The sequence below is a fragment of the Bidens hawaiensis genome, unplaced genomic scaffold, assembly GCF_021521415.1.
Source record: "Bidens hawaiensis isolate Kalapana, Puna unplaced genomic scaffold, B.hawaiensis_p1.1 tig00057201_1, whole genome shotgun sequence".
Lineage (NCBI taxonomy): Eukaryota > Viridiplantae > Streptophyta > Magnoliopsida > Asterales > Asteraceae > Bidens > Bidens hawaiensis.
Window position 1 is genome coordinate 54383 of NW_027506388.1, and position 16975 is coordinate 71357.

Sequence of the window (16975 nt, forward strand, 5' to 3'; positions counted from 1 at the left end):
TGCAACACATACACTTCGATCGATGGTTCATAAATTATCAGTATTAATACTAGCGAGGTAAAAGGTCATACCCAATTCCCAAGAACTGACAGTCAAGGTTGATAACCCACCAAACAATTTAATGATACGTTTTAAAACTATGAAAACACCCAAACGAGTTTACTTTGTTTCCGGTTAAGGCACACATGTTCATACCCCCATAATATAACATTTCTTCCCTCGGTTTAATATCTGGACAAAAAAAATGTGCTAGTATATCTCTGCCCTTTATACCAAGTATGAACACAATGTAATAAGCTTGGGAGCAAGTCATATCTCCACCCATTACCCACCGGTTGCATAGAGAATAGAACTAAGGGTTTTGTTATGGCTTATGTTAGGGTGTGGAAGTGGATTTATTTAGTGACTGATGGTGGATGAAACCCAATTTATTTAACAAACAGACAACAAACACTCACTAATATTTACAAACAATACTGACTCAAACATTGATTCTTTTTGAGATTTTCCTTGATTTTCCATTTTTTTTCAACTGAAAAATGTCAGATACGTAAATACGAACATTACATAAACAGAGGCGGACCTGAGACATACATACATTGTGTATTATGCTCGACAAATAACTCAATTACAACTCTTATTATACCGGGTTTCATCCACAGGGTTAAAATAAAAGGTCAAGTCTAACACGATTTGTAATGTGGGTAAAAAAGAACAAAGAAAAATGGAATAGGCATCAGTTGGCTCCTAAGGGATACTGTAAGGTAGGGAGTTTTTTTTAAGGCCAATATAATATGGGTGTTCTAAAGTCCTATTTCTCCATACAGGTGGTGGTATTAAGATATCAAAATTCATGAGACACCCAAGTTCTAGATATCATGGGCATACTAGTTACTCTCAATAATGGCGCTCATATGACATGTGTATATACTATATATTATATTTGTATTATATATAAGGAAAATCTTACACACGTACCGGAGGAATTAGGCTGCCGACATGAAACATGTGTACATGTCCGCATGACTTGTTATCCCCATCTAAACGGTCCATTTTAATTTTCTATTTTTGAAAAACATTTGTATGGGAAGACTTTTGAGAAACTTAAAAATTTATGACCAAAGACCTCTACTTGGCATTAACACTAGCAATTAACAAGTTACAATTCCAGCTTTTGCGCACAATTAATGTACTCTAAGGAAAAATTTCAATTTCCCCCATCCCCACACTTGAGGTTGACATTGTCCTCAATATTTAAAATTTAGCCTTTAAAATAACATTAATGAGGACGGGGTTAAAATTTACTGCTTATTTTATTTCTCTTAAAATCGGGCTTAATGTGATGGTCATAACAATTTATACAATTACACTTTTAACAAACAAACTAGAAAAACAAAAAAAATTATGAAAACGAAATCACCTGATATAGGTAACTCATGTGCACTCGTGAGACCTAAATAGGGTTTGCACTGTGCGGTGAATTCTTATTCTTACGAAGCAAATAGCATTTCCTTTTGATTTGTCCCCAACTAGAGATGGAATTCCAGCACCTAAACCACTCCGTTGGTCTAAGCGCAGGTGTATTCTTAGTGAGACCATAGCCCTAAGCTCTTCTTTAATAGCTTATAGTGCACTAGGAAAGAGAATGAAAGATTGATCTCTATTGTAAGCAAGACCCTAATCTTGAAACCTCTTCCTTCAAGATAAGATGCTTCCATTTCGAGATAGTTGCTACCTATATGTTCTGATTCATTTACTACAAGAAAGCCACTATTCCCTCCAAGCGTAGGTCGAGATTGAAAGGCAAGAAGGAGTGTTCAAGCCGTAGATGGTTCCCGGTTATGCCTGTTTCCTCTCTTCCATTGCTTTACTTCATAATCATAAGGAGACTAGGTTATTCTCATTCCTGCTTCAGTCCATCAATGCAGGCGGTTAGACTCTTGCTATAGATTAGGGCCTCTATCGTGCTATTCTATACATAGGTAGGCGACAAAGACAAGGGATCTCTCTCGCTATATAGATGGTTGCTGCTTGCGAGAAGCGTCTCTTCCCTTTCAAAAAATTGAAAAAAGAAAGAATTTTTCCACTGGTATTCTACGCTCGCTCTCTACTCCCCGAAAGCTCACTCACAATCTATGGCTCACTTAGGGCTAGAAAGATAGGCTTCTTCATACAAAGCCAACCGGGAACCTTATTTCGACAGATCAAACTAGCTAGGATCGAGGATTCACGCCTTCCCTTCCGCTTACACCATTTCTTTGTGAAAGAAGTTAGACGACACAGTTCTTTTTACTATGACTTTCAAAAAGAGTTGCCTTATCTCGGTAACGGGGTCTGTTGATTCGGAATCGTGGGATGAGTAGATGTAACAGATGATGAATCTTTCTGTGAGATTCCAGGTATTAAATAGTTCCTTCCCGCGTCAATTGCCAATTCTTGGTCATTGAGATTCATGGGCGATTCGGATGTTTATTTAGGTTTGGAACCCTATATTTCTTTTTTCCCCTTTCAAATAAAACGAAATGCTTTAAGTTTTTCTTTTTGGAATCGTGTTAGGTCTAATTCCTATTACTTTTTGGCTGAATTATTCGTCACTGCATATTTACAAAACAGGCGTGGCGATCAGTTGGACCTTTGAATCATTAACATCTCTTTTTTTATTGACTTCCTCCTTTTTTTATCCGCAGGAGGTTCACTTCAGGTTGCTGTTCAAATGAGTGAAGTTATTGAATTCTAATTAGACCTAACAAGAACAGAATCACGCTCTGTAGGATTTGAACCTACGACATCAGGTTTTGGAGACCCACGTTCTACCGAACTGAACTAAGAACGCTTTCTTATCACAGTAGATACGACTAAAAAGAAAAGGATTCTTTTTGTACCCCCAAAACTAAACATGCATAAAGTCTCAGAAAATGAAAATGATGTATGTCCGAATCGATCTCAATGGATCCCTCGTGACTGCCCAGAGGAGAAGAATAGGTAGGGATGACAGGATTGGAACCCGTGATTTGACCCAAAACAAAGGCGCTACCAAGCTGCGCTACATCCCTTTCATTTGGTCTACAGTGTCATTGTAGAGAATCCCTGCCCTGTTTTCCACAGCGGCAATGCACCTCCATCGATATTAAATTATCTTGCCATTTCCTCTTTATTGATTTATATACTCATCATCATCCCGCCGATCCCACCAACGCTTTCTTACTTATCTTAGGAGCAAGGTTCTAAATAATCAGCCCTTTGATTTGAATAAGCGAGGCTTTCCCGATAGAAAGATTTGCCTGTGACAGAGATCCCAATTCCGTGTATCCGGTTAAGCAAGCCCCGCCGCCAGCTTCCACCCAGACAAAAAAAGTGAGCGCCTAGCGCGAAAGGTTGCTTTACTAAGTAATATAAACGTTAGCGCTTTAGTTTGTTTGATTGCTCGTTAGTTTCGTTTTCAAAAAGGGGCGGAGCTTGAAGAAGCGAGCCTAGAGTAGCAGCGCAGCCTATTACGTTTTTAAGGCCCCTTTTCTTTTTTATTCTATTAGTAAAGCGCTAGCGCCCCTATAGAGTCAGGATATTCTGCTATCAATGAAACCGAAAGAAAGAAAAAAACCCGTGCTTTTCGTATAGATCGAAACTTGTAGCTTGATTCTTTACTCATTCCATACTGGGAAGAATTGCAGGCGATAACACTTCTTCCTTTTTTTTATTTTAACAAAGATATCCGACGATCAAGACAATTCCCGTGAAAGTCTTTCATAGAAGTGAATTCTTATTCTTACGAAGCAAATAGCATTTCCTTTTGATTTGTCCCCTGGACCTATTCTAAGGATCTCCAGCCTTCTCCACCTTCTGCCCTGTAAAACTTTCTCTGCCCAGAGATAAACCACTCCCCTGGCCTCCTGGTCTCGACTATTCAAAGTTCTGTCCATTTCACCGATACGCAGGCCGTACCATCGAAGAGTGTCATACTTTGCGTCCGTACCATCGAAGAGTGTCATACTTTGCGTCCGTACCATCGAAGAGTGTCATACTTTGCGTGATGTCATCTAGATGAAAATCTTCTCAATTGGAACGAAGTTAAGGCATACCTTAAAGCCGCCAATGTCACTGAAGCTACTGGGGATCTATACTAATCCAATGCCACAACATCAAGGGGGACAAGTCACCACTCAGGGACCTACACCGGTACAAACTAATCCAGGACTTTCTGCCAGCGCTAACACCATCCGAGCTTGCACTGCCGCTCGAAGAGAGATGCCTGTGAGACCCTCTCAAGTTCTTTCATTCGAAGGAGGTTCTGAGAATTCAAAAGTCCGAAGTCACTTTCTTTGTCCCTAGGAATCTAAGTTCCAAAAGCAGACGAAATCACTATGGAACCGAACCTCCTCGCTGCCGCTTAATTCATTACCAGGAAGAGGCAAATTCGTTTTTTTAGTAAGCCCTATTAGCTAGTAAGGGTGGGTTGAAAAGGTAAAGAAGGAAGAATGGATCCGAACGAATGCATGGGCAGGTGAAATGAGCCCTTTTTTTTAATCCCCTCGTCACCTACTAGTGAGCCAGGGACGCCTCTCGTTCCTCTTCCCCCATTTGACAACCTTATCTCGTTCGGATGATTCTCTGAAACCCCCTTAACTAAGAGATAGAAAGGCGAAGGGAAGTTCGGAAAAGCCTAGCAGACGGGACTATCAACCGCTTTCTATTAAGACCTCGGCACCCTCCTTACCCCCCCACGAAAGATTTAGCCCTCTTTATAAGAGGAAAGCTCCCAGGTTCCACATCTTAAAGAAGTGCATGACCAGATTGGAAGCACGGAGGTTCCTTCGCAATGGGACAACTCACCCAGCCATGATGCATGACAGAAGAGATCGAGCACAAAATGGAGTTTCCCTCTTGGGTGAGGCTCACGTCCGGAAAGAATCTTTTTCACGACTTTATCTCCTATGTTGACCTTTCTCTATATTACCTTATTTTGGAATTCACTTGAAAGCCCCTTTTCTGGTAGACCTGGGCATGTTCCATGGCGCGAAGTCTCTTCTCATCTAATAGCTCTCATTTTGGGGATATATAAAAAATATGCTCTCTATCATCCGCATCCAAATCTTTTTCAAGCTGGGCCCTGATGTTTCAGGGAATGGCGGAATCCGTCTCTAGCAAGTACGCAACTGGCCTTAAATTGTATCGAGCTACAGGCCCTTCTCATAAGATGTTGTAAGCTACGGGCCTTTTTCGACGAAGCTTAAATTAAAGCAGACCTCAGGAGCTAAGAAGGGGGCCAACAAGCCCCTTTGAAGCTAATGCCTTAGAAGCTACAGGACATAGAAGCAGGCCAACAAGTGGATTGAATCTTTTCCAGTCTAGAGACTGGCGGATTACCTTCGAAACAAAGGATTGAAAAATTCCTTCTGCTTTGGACAAGATAAGTGGACAGATGAGTTGAATAATACAGGGACTGATAAGCTAAGCGAGGTTCCCCTTTGAGATCTCCCAACCTAAACTTTATTCAGAGGTGGGTCTTTCAACCGCCTACTCTTTCGAGGAAGGGTGCACTACAAGAGAATAGGTACTAAAGAGATTCAATGGGGGATTTCGCCGATATTGAGTCGACTATAAACTATTAATCTTGCCTGGAACCGTCGTTGTGTATGGGAAAGAGGGCTTCTACCTATGCTTGGTTGGGAAAAGGGTGAATGGTCCCAAAAGGGACGGGAAAAAGCCACTAGAAAGGTCATCCACCAAGTATCAAAGGCGCTGGGTAGTCCACTTTATCCGTGACTCTGAGTACAAGATTTCCGGGATCAAGAAACTAGCAAACAAATATGCTCGGCTGGATTCTTTTCTCGTATGCCCGGAAAATCCATTTCGGTACAACTCCGCTTGCTGCAAAGCCTTTCTTTCTCGTCCAAACACTCCAGATCTGCACTTCCCTTTACTCCATAGGGCCGAAGCCTTATTCAGTTAAGAATTAAGAAGGGCTTTTTTTATAGAGAGAGAGTCAGGGGCAATCTATATTGAAAGAAGAGCTTATAAAGTAGGCTCATACTTTGATCCTACAGACCAGGAGGCCACGAATACGCTATCCTTTGATCCTTTGCCCCATACTTTGAGATGCTCCTCCCCGCCGATCAAGCAGCGACGCTGCTCTTAGCTTTAAGCCGCTATCGTTCGGTTCGGATAAGTCAAGTCCCTTCGGTCAGTTCGCTCAGGTGATCCTCCCTTATCTTCCCTAACGTTCAGAGTTGTTCTGGTTTGAGAAAGGAGCACCGGCCGAGCGCCCTGAATGAATAAGAAATTGACAGCAGAGGTAATTGCAGATTCTTATTCGAACGAGTTGAAGCTAACAACATGTCGATTACACACCGGGGGTTGGTAAGAACTGAGGGACAATGCCCCTCTAACCTAAGTGGGCCTACCTGCGAAGCAACTGGTACTTGAGCGGGCGGGGGGGGGGGTTTGGTTTCGTGCAAGGCCTCGCAGCAGGAAGAGGCAGTTGTCATTTGAAAGAAAACGCTCTTTGTTTGTATAAGGTTCCAAACCTTCGCACCCTGATGAAACCTTTCTTTTCTATCTTATATTAGTAAAGCCTAAACGTCCTTATTGAAGCCTAGCTAACGAGAAATCAAAGCGATAACGCACCGATTAGAATCGAAATAGAAGAGAAGGCCTTTCTTTCTCAAAGTAAACTTTCTCCCTTCCCTTCTTGCTTTAGAAAGATTGCAGCTAGCGTGCTGGACTAATATAATAGAAAGTCAAGGCTCTTCTCCTGTTCTACGAATAACTCTCTTTACTGAGCGAGACTCCGTCTATATCCCTACTAGTGGTTATTCTTTCCAGGCCATTTCTTTGACAGCTTAAACTAGACCCCACTTTCGATTAGATAGGTTTCGGTCTTAATCAAGATAGGTCAAGGGCGCGTCGGAACGGTCGGTAGCTACTTAGTCTCATCCGAGAGTCTAATCTCCTTGTACTGCTTTTTTTCTTTTTCAAAGAAAAAAGGTCAGTTTAGGCTCCTTCCCTTCCACCGCATAGCTGCGGTAGCAGGTACTACGAGCCCTCTGTCCCACGCGGCTCGCGTGGTTCACCGGTTCCACCGAAAACTCTCATTTGTTGAAGCGGAGCATAGTGCGCTTTAGGCGCCGAGCGAGAAAGGTCTCTTCTTTCGTTTCGGTTTATTCACTGATCTGAAACTTAGCACTTGTTTTCTTATTGATTCCAGGGGCGGCGGCGTTCTTGAATGAAGTCTATCCGAACCGAATTAGCACTTCTCAGATCAGGCGAGGCCTCTCCAGCGGAGCTGGGCGCCGGGGCCCTGGCTGCACTAGCGATTGGCACATAGGGGAGTGGTTGCCCGGCTTTCTCGGCCTGGTATCCTGCACCTCGCGTTCATGATATCTACATCCAACTGTGCCCCGGAGACACGGTCGAAGCACGCCCGCCCAGTGTGCTTCTTTCACGACATGCTCTGGTCCGGGTGTCTTCCAGTGGTCTTCTAGCGTTAGAAGAAGTCGTGTCCGTCCCGGACATCTGCAACGCCCTTCCCGCTTTACTTTTTTTAATCTGGGGTGAAGGAAAAGACTGACCCCTTCGGTGACTTTCGCGGTCGCCCTCACTGAACCGACTTGAATCTGAACTACGATTTAGATCAAGTCTTACCGAAATCGGATTTCCTTTTCGTGCCATATGCGCTTAGACTTTACTTTTTTCCCTTTTTGATTCCCGGTCCAATATTAGTTCTCGAAGATCTTCGTTTCCGTGTAGAAGAAAACTCTCCAAATTGATGACCTCCTTCAGTGATCTTACAACGAACAGGATTCCATTGTAAATTCGTACGGAGCAATCAAAGAATTCCGGCAAAGCAAAATAGAAGAAGATGTGACCCAATTTTCCTGTTCAAAAGAAGATATCTCTTCTTCTTCATTCTCAACAGGAATGCATCAAACTTCCCTTCCATATAGATCGTCGTGGCATGAACTCAGAATTGATTCGCTTCGATTCCGCCCCTACTTCAATGAAACTCCTCCTTCATCGTCGTTGGTCCTTTTTTTACATTGTATAGTGAGAAAGCTCACCCCTGCCTTTAGACGAGATCTTATATATGATTCTCATAAACCCTAGGAGCCTCTTTTCCTTCTGCCCAGCTCCCCGTTCGACTTGCATGTGTTAAGCATATAGCTAGCGTTCCTTCTGAGCCAGGATCAAACTCTTCTTTTGACTAGACTATGAAAAAAGACGGGTTCTATTCTATCTGGTAGAGTCAACAGAATGGAGTTCCTTGTCTGTAACTCAAGAAAGCGCATCTCCTTCTCTGCCATTCCTACTTTATTGATAGTTATAACCTATTAAGAAGGTAGGTTCAGTCCAGGAGGCTAGTTTGAAATGAAACCCGGACTCGCTGAGGTTCACACACCTTTCTTTATGAAATTACACAGCAAGCTTCCAGCTTGGTACTAATACCTCTAGAGTATAGAGGGGCTATGGAGAGGCGCGCAACTGTGCTTCCTCGCTTCGCCAAGAAAAGCACTTCTTCCTGGTTGAAGGGCGCGCTACAGGCCTACGCTTGTTCCTGCGCGAGAATTTCCGGCTTTTTGGCCGTATCTTGCTCCTTTCTTTCGCCTCAGCAGTGAGCGCTACTAGATCTGATTCAACTGAATAGGGGACTTGGATATGCTCTTGCTCCCGGCAGATATGCTGGGCGAGATAGTGAAAAAGGGGGAAAGATGACTCTATGGCTGAGGGGAGGAGAGAAAGAACGCATATGGATATTATGTCTGTCGGAGGTTCGAGAATCTATGAAAGGACATCTAAAGCTAAGGTTACGAAGTAAAGGAAGTCCGAGAGAAGTGGTGATCTCATCTTGCTTGCTGGGAGTTTACTTTGAGAAAGCCTCATAATGTATCTGCACCATTCGTTGGTCTCTAAGGCAAAGCAAATAGTTCACTGAAATGAATTAACCCCTTTTTCATTCTTGGACCTCGTTTCTGAATATTGTGACTCTTCCATGCTGTGTCTCAGGAACCTCTTCAATACGGTCCGGATTGCTAGCTCCCGTGCATAATTTTGCTACAGATGATACACGAGGAATCTTTTTATGGTGGTTCTTCCTTCTAATGACCGGCATATCTATGATTATTTTCTCCCAGATGAAGCAGCAGGCATCGGTCCGTAGAACCCATAAAAAAGAGATGGTTGTGGCGCGAAGTACTCTTGTGCACCTACGTCACTCGGCTCGCGCGCAACCCCGCCCCGTTATGTTATAGAAGAATTGAGCTTCTTGCTGGGCTGGTTATTCAGAGCCAGCAATTGGCTGTCGGATTTCGTCCCGCAACTAGAATAAGATCGCTTCGGGGGTCACTGTGATGTGGCTGAATGTAGAGCAGCCCGCCCTTACAGCCTTTGATCAGTAGATTATTTAGAACTTCGGAAGATGGTCAAGGTAGCTGGCTTCCAAGCCACTGCACTAGATGCGCATGTAGTCATAGTAGTCGGCCCACAATGCCTCTGTTCTATACTAAAATACTATTTCGGATGAATGGGGAATTAAGTCGCTCTTTGATCTGCAGAATAAGGCCTACGAGCTCTCTCTTTTCTTTTATGGCAGAGATCTCTCCACACCAAGGAGCCAAATCACAATGGATCGAACAACTGGAAATGATAACAGAAAGCATAGGTAATTATAAGGAGTTCCAATCAGCGGATAAAGAAAGTAAACCACCTTACTTCTTTCGTCTATGAGGAAGAAATCAAATTGAAGAACCCGCGGTTATGCGCAAAACTTCAATTCTTGTTAGCCGCTCTGGTAAAGACAAGATATACTTTGACCAGACGTGCACGGAATCTTTTTGTCGATTCGGGGGGGAAGTTCTCGTTCCTTCACCTCTACAATTCGGTAAAGCGGCTTCGCCTCCTCGCTTTTGTTCAATTATAAATAAATAACCACTTTAATGGAGATTTATAGCATCATTCAAGTAAATACAGATTAAGATCGTAAAAACATAAGCTTGTAATATAGCTACACCTAATTCCAGACCGGTTAATGCAAGAACTATAAATAAAGGACCAAGATCCCCTATAAAATACAAAATATCATTCATACATAGCATAGTCCAAGCGAACCCACTTAAAATCTTTACTAAACTATGACCGGCCATCATATTAGCAAATAAACGTATTCCTAAGCTTAATGCGCGAAAACAATAAGAAATTAGCTCAAGGAGTACTAAAAAAGGTGCTAATGGCAGTGGGACTCCTGCGGGTAATAAGAAGCTTAAAAAATGAAGCCCATTTCTTTGAAATCCCACTATAGTAATGCCAATAAAAATAGAAAATGAGAGACCTAAAGTAATGAGAAAATGACTTGTAACTGTGAAGCTATAAGGTATCATACCCTGAAGATTACAAAATAACAAAAAAGTAAAAGTGACCAAGATGCAAGGGAAAAACTTTTGTTTAACATTTCCGGAAAGACCCCCTATTTGTTCGTTTACCAGGTTCAGCACGAAATCATAAATAAGCTCTACCAAGGATTGCCAAGCATTTGGTACTAAGTTTCCTCCTCCTTTTTTAGTAACAAAATGAATCTGAAGTAGGACCAAACTGAGAGTTAGCAGCATAAACAAAGATGAATTTGTGAATGAGAAATACAAGTTTCCTATCTTCATAGGAATCAATGGGAGAATGTCAAATTGCTCAAGTGGGCTGTTGGGCGTAATCGTAAGTGAGCAAGTGTACTCATCACAATAATTCAAATAGTCTTTACTAGAGAAATTTTGGTTGAAAGGTTTTAAAAAATTATCTATACTTGTTAACTGATTTTGATGTATAGATTCAAGCTTCCTATAAACGAATTCTGGGGATGTCTTGTTCACTTCCCTTTGGAATGATTGAATAAGGGCCGGCTGGGGGCCGAAGTCATGTTTCATATGCACTAAAAGATAATTTAACTTCGTCAGGGCCTCGGCATTTGCGGGGCTATAAAGATGATCCGGAAGGTAAAGCGTCGACTCGTTGAAGCTACGCTCTGCTATCTCGTCAACAGACAATCCAGGTTGAGTCGGTACCTCCGCAAAAAACATATCCGCATTCCTAGGATCCTCTTTAAAACGCTGAATAAATTCTTTCATAGTAAAGATAAATTTCTTGTAGTTCCGCTTCTTGCTCTAAAAATGAGGAAAGACTTGTCGGAAATAGTTAGCTTGGTCCGACCAAGAAAGACAGGGGACTCTTTGGGCATTGCTTGGGTCGAGTGAAGTAAAGACTGGCTACCTAGAATATAAAGATCCCTCACTGCACACTTTAGATATCTGTTTCCTTCCAATCAAAGACGGCGAAGCGCCTCTAATCTAAAGGCCAAAGAGTGCTCTTTGCGCTACTACGCATCCTTACTCATAGTATAGTGCAAGTTAGGTTTGGGTATAGCAGGACTTGAACCTGCGACCATTAGGTTAAAAGCCCAATGCTCTACCAACTGAGCTATACACCCCAAAAAATATGTAGTAGTAAATAAGGATTGGTGCGGAAAATCAAAGAGGGCGGGGCCCCTCTTCATCATATTAAAGGGGCGCGGCTTTGTATGAGGCTCGTACTGCAGAGCAAGCAAAGAAAACGTAAGGGCGCGCGCTAGCACTCCTGCAAGAAAACGGCCTAGCTAACGCGCCCCTTATTGAAAAGTCAAGGATATTGAATGATCGATATGAGAAAGAAGCGCTCAAGCTTTCGAAGAAAGCCGACCTTACTCAACAAGCACCTTTCTTAGCTTAGTAAGGTTGCTTGTTTCCACTCATTGAAGATTCTCTCTACAAAAAAAGGTCAACGGGGGGGGTACTAAAATGGCTCTCACTGACACCATCTACGAGAAGGTGAGGTCGTCTTTATTTCCAGCCGCCAAACGGTTCGCCTTAAAACCTTAAAGACGGAGAAGGGGAGGAGCAGTTATCTAGGTAATTACGGTCTTTGTTGGCCGGGGCGAGCACTCTCTTTTCTTTGTCAAATTCCGTCTTACCAAACAAGACTGACTTCTTACCAACCCGCGAAGGGTTGTGAGGCTGGACCAGGCAGGTACGAAGAATGAATCTATATCTGTGCACGGAAGGGCCGGCGGCCGCTCAACTGTTCGAGCGCAATGCAGTGGTATTGGTTCCGCTTCGACAAAGGTAGAATGCCTGGTCGAAGGTCCAGTACAGTAGGTAGCAGGCGTGTTCGTTTTGGCTCCCGAGCGAGAACGAGAAAGAGGCGATGCACCTTCCTTGCTGCTACGTACGTTGACCTTGACTTGACAGATTCATCCAATTGAACCCAAACTCAAAGGAGGACCACAAGCTCGGGGCTCGACGAAAGAGAAAGTCTCGGCATTAAGAAAATGGGGTTAGCTGTGAAAGAAAGAGCCCGGCATTCATTTTTGAATATTCATAGCTGAGTTTACTAAAAGAGGGTAAAGAATGGTGGGGAACCTGTCTCCCCCACCATTCTTGTAACTGTCACCTGTAATCCGCGCAGGTGTGTCCGCACCCCCCTGAGTGGACGAGAAAGAAAGGATTTATCGGAGCAACCCCCCAGGTTCCAGACCCAGGAGTCAACTTTCCCGTATGAGCATTCGGTACATGTATCAGTCCGTGGAAGAGTGAAAGGGTCATCACTATTGAGGATCTCCCCCCTAATCTTAGATAGGTCGTCTGGGGGTTCGCCGCGGTTCATTGCTGTGCTTACACACTAGGCTACCCTTTTCCGAAAGCTCCGCGGGACCACCTACCACTAGTCTTCGGCCGGAGGGGTTTATTGCGCAAAAACGCCGGGACGCAGGCTCCCGAAGAGGGAAGCCCAACGAATGGTGCGAAGAGGAGCATCTCGTCGCTATATGAAAATGGTTGTAGGTGAAGAGTTCACCTACAGGGTTAACAGGAGTTTAGACCAACGTGGGAGAATCCATTAGATTCTCAACCTCAGATACATTCACAATGGTCAAGGTATAACCCCCAGCGACCAATGAAGAGGTTACGAAGTAAAGGATTACACCTGCGCTTAGACCAACGGAGTGGTTTAGGTTCTGGAATAGGGTTTGCACAGTTCCCTATTCCATTCAACTACATTTGTTCCTGTAATCCATAGCCTAACAGAACGCAGCAGCGAGGGACAACCCGCCCATACAGCCAGCGGGGAGGATGGCACTACTGGCAAAGACCGTCTGGCGAAAACGCCGCAGGCGCGAAGCGTGGTAGGCCTGCGCCGGGGGAGCATAGGGAGGAAAGGGAGCCCAGACGGTGGAAGAGCCAGGGGAGGCCGGGTCATTTGACGGAAATGGAAGGCTTTGGACTATGAACCTATTAAAGAAGACCCTATGGAGTAAAGGGAAGTGCATGAATTCTTGGAAAAAGAGGGAGCGAGCCTATATAAAAATGGAATCAAGCAAATTCAATGAATAGATAGAGTCAACGGTACGACAGACAGCGCTGCCTACACGCGAATTTGCTTCCGAAGTCGAGCAGTCTCAATTTCACTACAGGATTTTAGAATGAATGCTGGGCTGGGCCACCTCGAATGGCGTGAGCCGCATGCGGGGAGACCCGCACGTACGGTTTTTAGGGGGATCTGGTCGAAAGACCGGCCGGCGCCCACCCGACTAGAGGGACCGAGAAATTAATAGAGTACAAAACTTATCTTCAAGCTTTACCTTATTCTGATCGTTCAGAGGGCGATCGCGGGGTCACTGAATGAAGTCCTCCGTTTCTTTCGGAGGTGCTGTGCTGACCCGCAGCGAGGCAGAGATGACTAAGTGACATATGGAATATGGCGACGACAACAGCATGTCGTAGAAGGAGATAACAAGTGGAGCCAACGACCCACTAAGACTAACGTATCTACAACTACATCCCCGAGCGGCAGTCAAACGGGGGCGTGAATGCGAGATGCCAGCGGAATGATCGGCCGGACAGAGGCTAGGGCTCCTTCCTTCCCACCGCGTCCTTCCTTGTGTGTCGGAGATATAAAGCGAGTGCACCGGAAAAGAACGGGAACTGGGTCGATCTATTCTATGTCGAAGCATCCGAAGCATAACTGCACACTCACACGATCTTTGCCGACAGATAGGAGCATTCGGTGGAACCGGTGAACCACACTTGCTTCTGGATAGATGTGTGGGACAGAGGGCTCGTGGTACCTGCTGCCCACCCCTCCTCCTCTGCTTTGAGAACCGTGTGAACGGAGAGTGGGCAGAAGGGAAGGAGGTCCTCATACGGAGTCGCACACTTACTTGAGCAGCGCGGGAGACTGGGGAATGGGTCGAGTAAAGTCCCCTGGGGCCGGAAAAATCACAGAGACGTACTGATACGATAGGGCTTTGATTGGTATTTATTTTTTCTTAGTGATTGTAAAGGAGGGCGCTTGGCTATGTTATAGAAAGGGAAGGCAGAGGCATCGAATGGCGAAGAGAGGCGGCTCGGCAGGGAAGGAAAGGGAAATCGTCAAAGATGACTTCTTTGTTGTCGAAACGAAGGACTAAATAGCACCAGTGATTTTCTGAGCCGGTCTGGATTTCCAACGCCTCGGGTTGCTCACGCAGCGGATCTCTCTCTTTATCTATAGATATCTAAAAAGAGAGAGAGGTGTGAAAGTAATAGCTTTATGTTATGGCCGCCCCCCCGGCTTACGGCCTTTACGCTACTACTACTGTGATTTAAATTGGTTTGATCTTTCCCAATCATCCTGACCGGAACTTGTACGCAGCACTTGTACGGAGGTGCATACATAAAGGGTTTGGAACTTTTTTATTATCTGAATCTTAAGAACAGGACCCTACCCTATTCTCGAACCCTCTGCCGAGCTCCACCCTGCCCGCATTTTTTTGCATTTTGATTTTGCAATTTAGAAGGGCCAAAGAAATGTCTCCACCTGCTGCCAACAGTCTTTCTTCGGAATTCTACTGAACGGGTCGATCCTTCTCCCCCGTTTGTTTTAGCAACTTTTCCTAAGGTCTCCTCGCCAAGAGCTCCCCGGCGACGACAGAGGAAGCAACCCGCCTGCTGCGGCGGGGCGGCTTTTTTCTTTCACAAAAAGACCTGGACGATTATCCCTACCCTCGGTAGCTTACGAGTTTACGTCCATCCCTGGTCGGGTACAGTTTCCTTTTTCTTTCTCCCTTGTAGCCGTTACCCGAATTCGCGCAAGTGTGTCCACACCCCCCAAACTGACTTGACGAGGAATCCATTCTCGCGAACAAACACAACCCCGGGTCTTGCTTCCAAGAATCTAATGGATTCTTGGAATAGGGGGAGAGGAGCATATAAGTTTAGCTTGTTGTGGATTCTCAACCCTATTTAGAGCATATAAGGTGTATTCTTATTCTTATTCTTACACATAAATCGAGGGCTATGCGGATCCTCAGACATATATGAAATGGAATAAAGATGGACCAAGCTACTTATGGATGTAACCACAATTAACATCACTACGGTCGGGCTATCGAACACGGGGTCAGAAGTGAATTACGAGTCGGACCAATCTGCGAATCGAGCGAGCTCCCCTTGCATGCAATGATGTAGTGGTGAACCTCTCTTTCTAATTCAGTGCTCTCCGAACCGTGCGGGAAGGTTTCCCATCACACGGCTCATCAACTTGATCTTCCGGGGGAACCGTATGTCCGAACAGGCCTGGAAAAAGAGGTAAGGTCTCGCTTTCCTTTTCCACTCAAGTGTACGGCATCTGCCGTGCTTAGGCCCCTTCTTCCCTTCCCTAATAAAAGAGTCCACCGCCTGCCTTAGTAGTCTCAAAGAAGGCGTGCGGGCCTGCCCCTTTTTTTAGTAGGTGATTTACTACCGAAGCTACGAAAAGGCTGGATCAAGAAAAGGGGGTACTACGAGCCCTCTGCCCCACGCATCTAACCAGTTCGCGTGGTTCACCGGTTCCACCGATTAGACCTTAGAGTGATTCAGTCGATACAGAGGTGCGCTTGAAGTGGGGGGTGTGCTGTCCCTTTTGGGCTGGGCCCTTCCCCATAAGGCCCCACCGTCGGGGCATAAGCGCCCTCTTGCTACCCATATGCGAGGCGCCGTCTTAGCCTTCCCTGACCAGGATCGCTCCCACACCTATAGCGTTCGTGATCGGCCTCCTCAACTGTGTATCGATCGAAAGGCGGGGCGGCACAGCCCCCAACCAAGGGAGTGGTTACGTCCAGTATGTCCCCCCTTATTCCCGACATGCTATGGTGCCCCGGGGTGGGTAGGAGCGGGTCGAGTCCGTATCGCCGCGGAGCAACAGCCGCGTCCGGATCTGATCTATCTACTCGGCAATTCATCCGGTGACTTCACGGTCGCCAAAGAAGCCCCAAGAAGCATCAAACATTTCCGATGAGATCCATGGAGCTATTCTTAGATAGCAAGCACTAGCTCCCGGTGCGACTTCATAAAAAGCAATCAAAGATAAGATCGAAGAGAATGAAACGCACGTAGTGGTCATTATAGCGGTTCCTTCTGATCCTAGAAAACGTCCGAAAAAAACTGCTACGGAACTACCAAGCAGGGGCAAAAATATGATAAGTAGATACATAATTTCGAGTGTGATCAGACAACCAAAAATCAGACAATGACAGAGCGGCCTGTGATTCAGGATTGATCGACGCCCGAGGAACGCTCTGCCGAATGAATGAGTCACAAGGTGTAAGCCCCAACGACAAAAGAACCTAGGCGCGGAGCATTTTCGGGGGCTAGCCTCCTTCCTTCTTACTTGACTTCCAATTCGACTCTTTTTTCTTGAATTTGAATCATTTCCTCTTTCTCGCCATTCTTCTGTTTAAGAACTGCGCCCCTTGCCTCCGGTGGCTATTTGACTAAGGCTGGAAAGAGGTGCTTGCTTTATGAAACTTCAACCTTCTTTCTTTGATTCTTTGATCGGAATACGGATGAGATCAGAAAGGCCATCATTGGGGCAAACGATGCAATAGCTTCGGTTAGAGAAAAGCCCAAAATGGCATAACCAAATGATTGTTTAGCCAATGATGGATTCC

General features: G+C 45.0%; 2 non-coding genes and 3 pseudogenes across 2 annotated transcripts; 1 reads left to right on the forward strand and 4 right to left on the reverse strand.

The window, feature by feature from the left end:
- Positions 1–2759: 2759 nt before the first annotated feature.
- On the reverse strand, positions 2760–2833 carry TRNAW-CCA (transfer RNA tryptophan (anticodon CCA)). The gene has a single exon. It is a non-coding gene; the product is annotated as a tRNA-Trp (tRNA).
- A 7017-nt stretch (positions 2834–9850) lies between these two features.
- Positions 9851–11105, reverse strand: LOC143617716 (ATP synthase subunit a pseudogene; annotated as a pseudogene).
- A 286-nt stretch (positions 11106–11391) lies between these two features.
- On the reverse strand, positions 11392–11464 carry TRNAK-UUU (transfer RNA lysine (anticodon UUU)). Its single transcript has one exon. It is a non-coding gene; the product is annotated as a tRNA-Lys (tRNA).
- A 346-nt stretch (positions 11465–11810) lies between these two features.
- Positions 11811–12910, forward strand: LOC143617718 (uncharacterized; annotated as a pseudogene).
- Positions 12911–13613: 703 nt separating this feature from the next.
- Positions 13614–16428, reverse strand: LOC143617719 (uncharacterized; annotated as a pseudogene).
- Between the last annotated feature and the right edge of the window lie 547 nt (positions 16429–16975).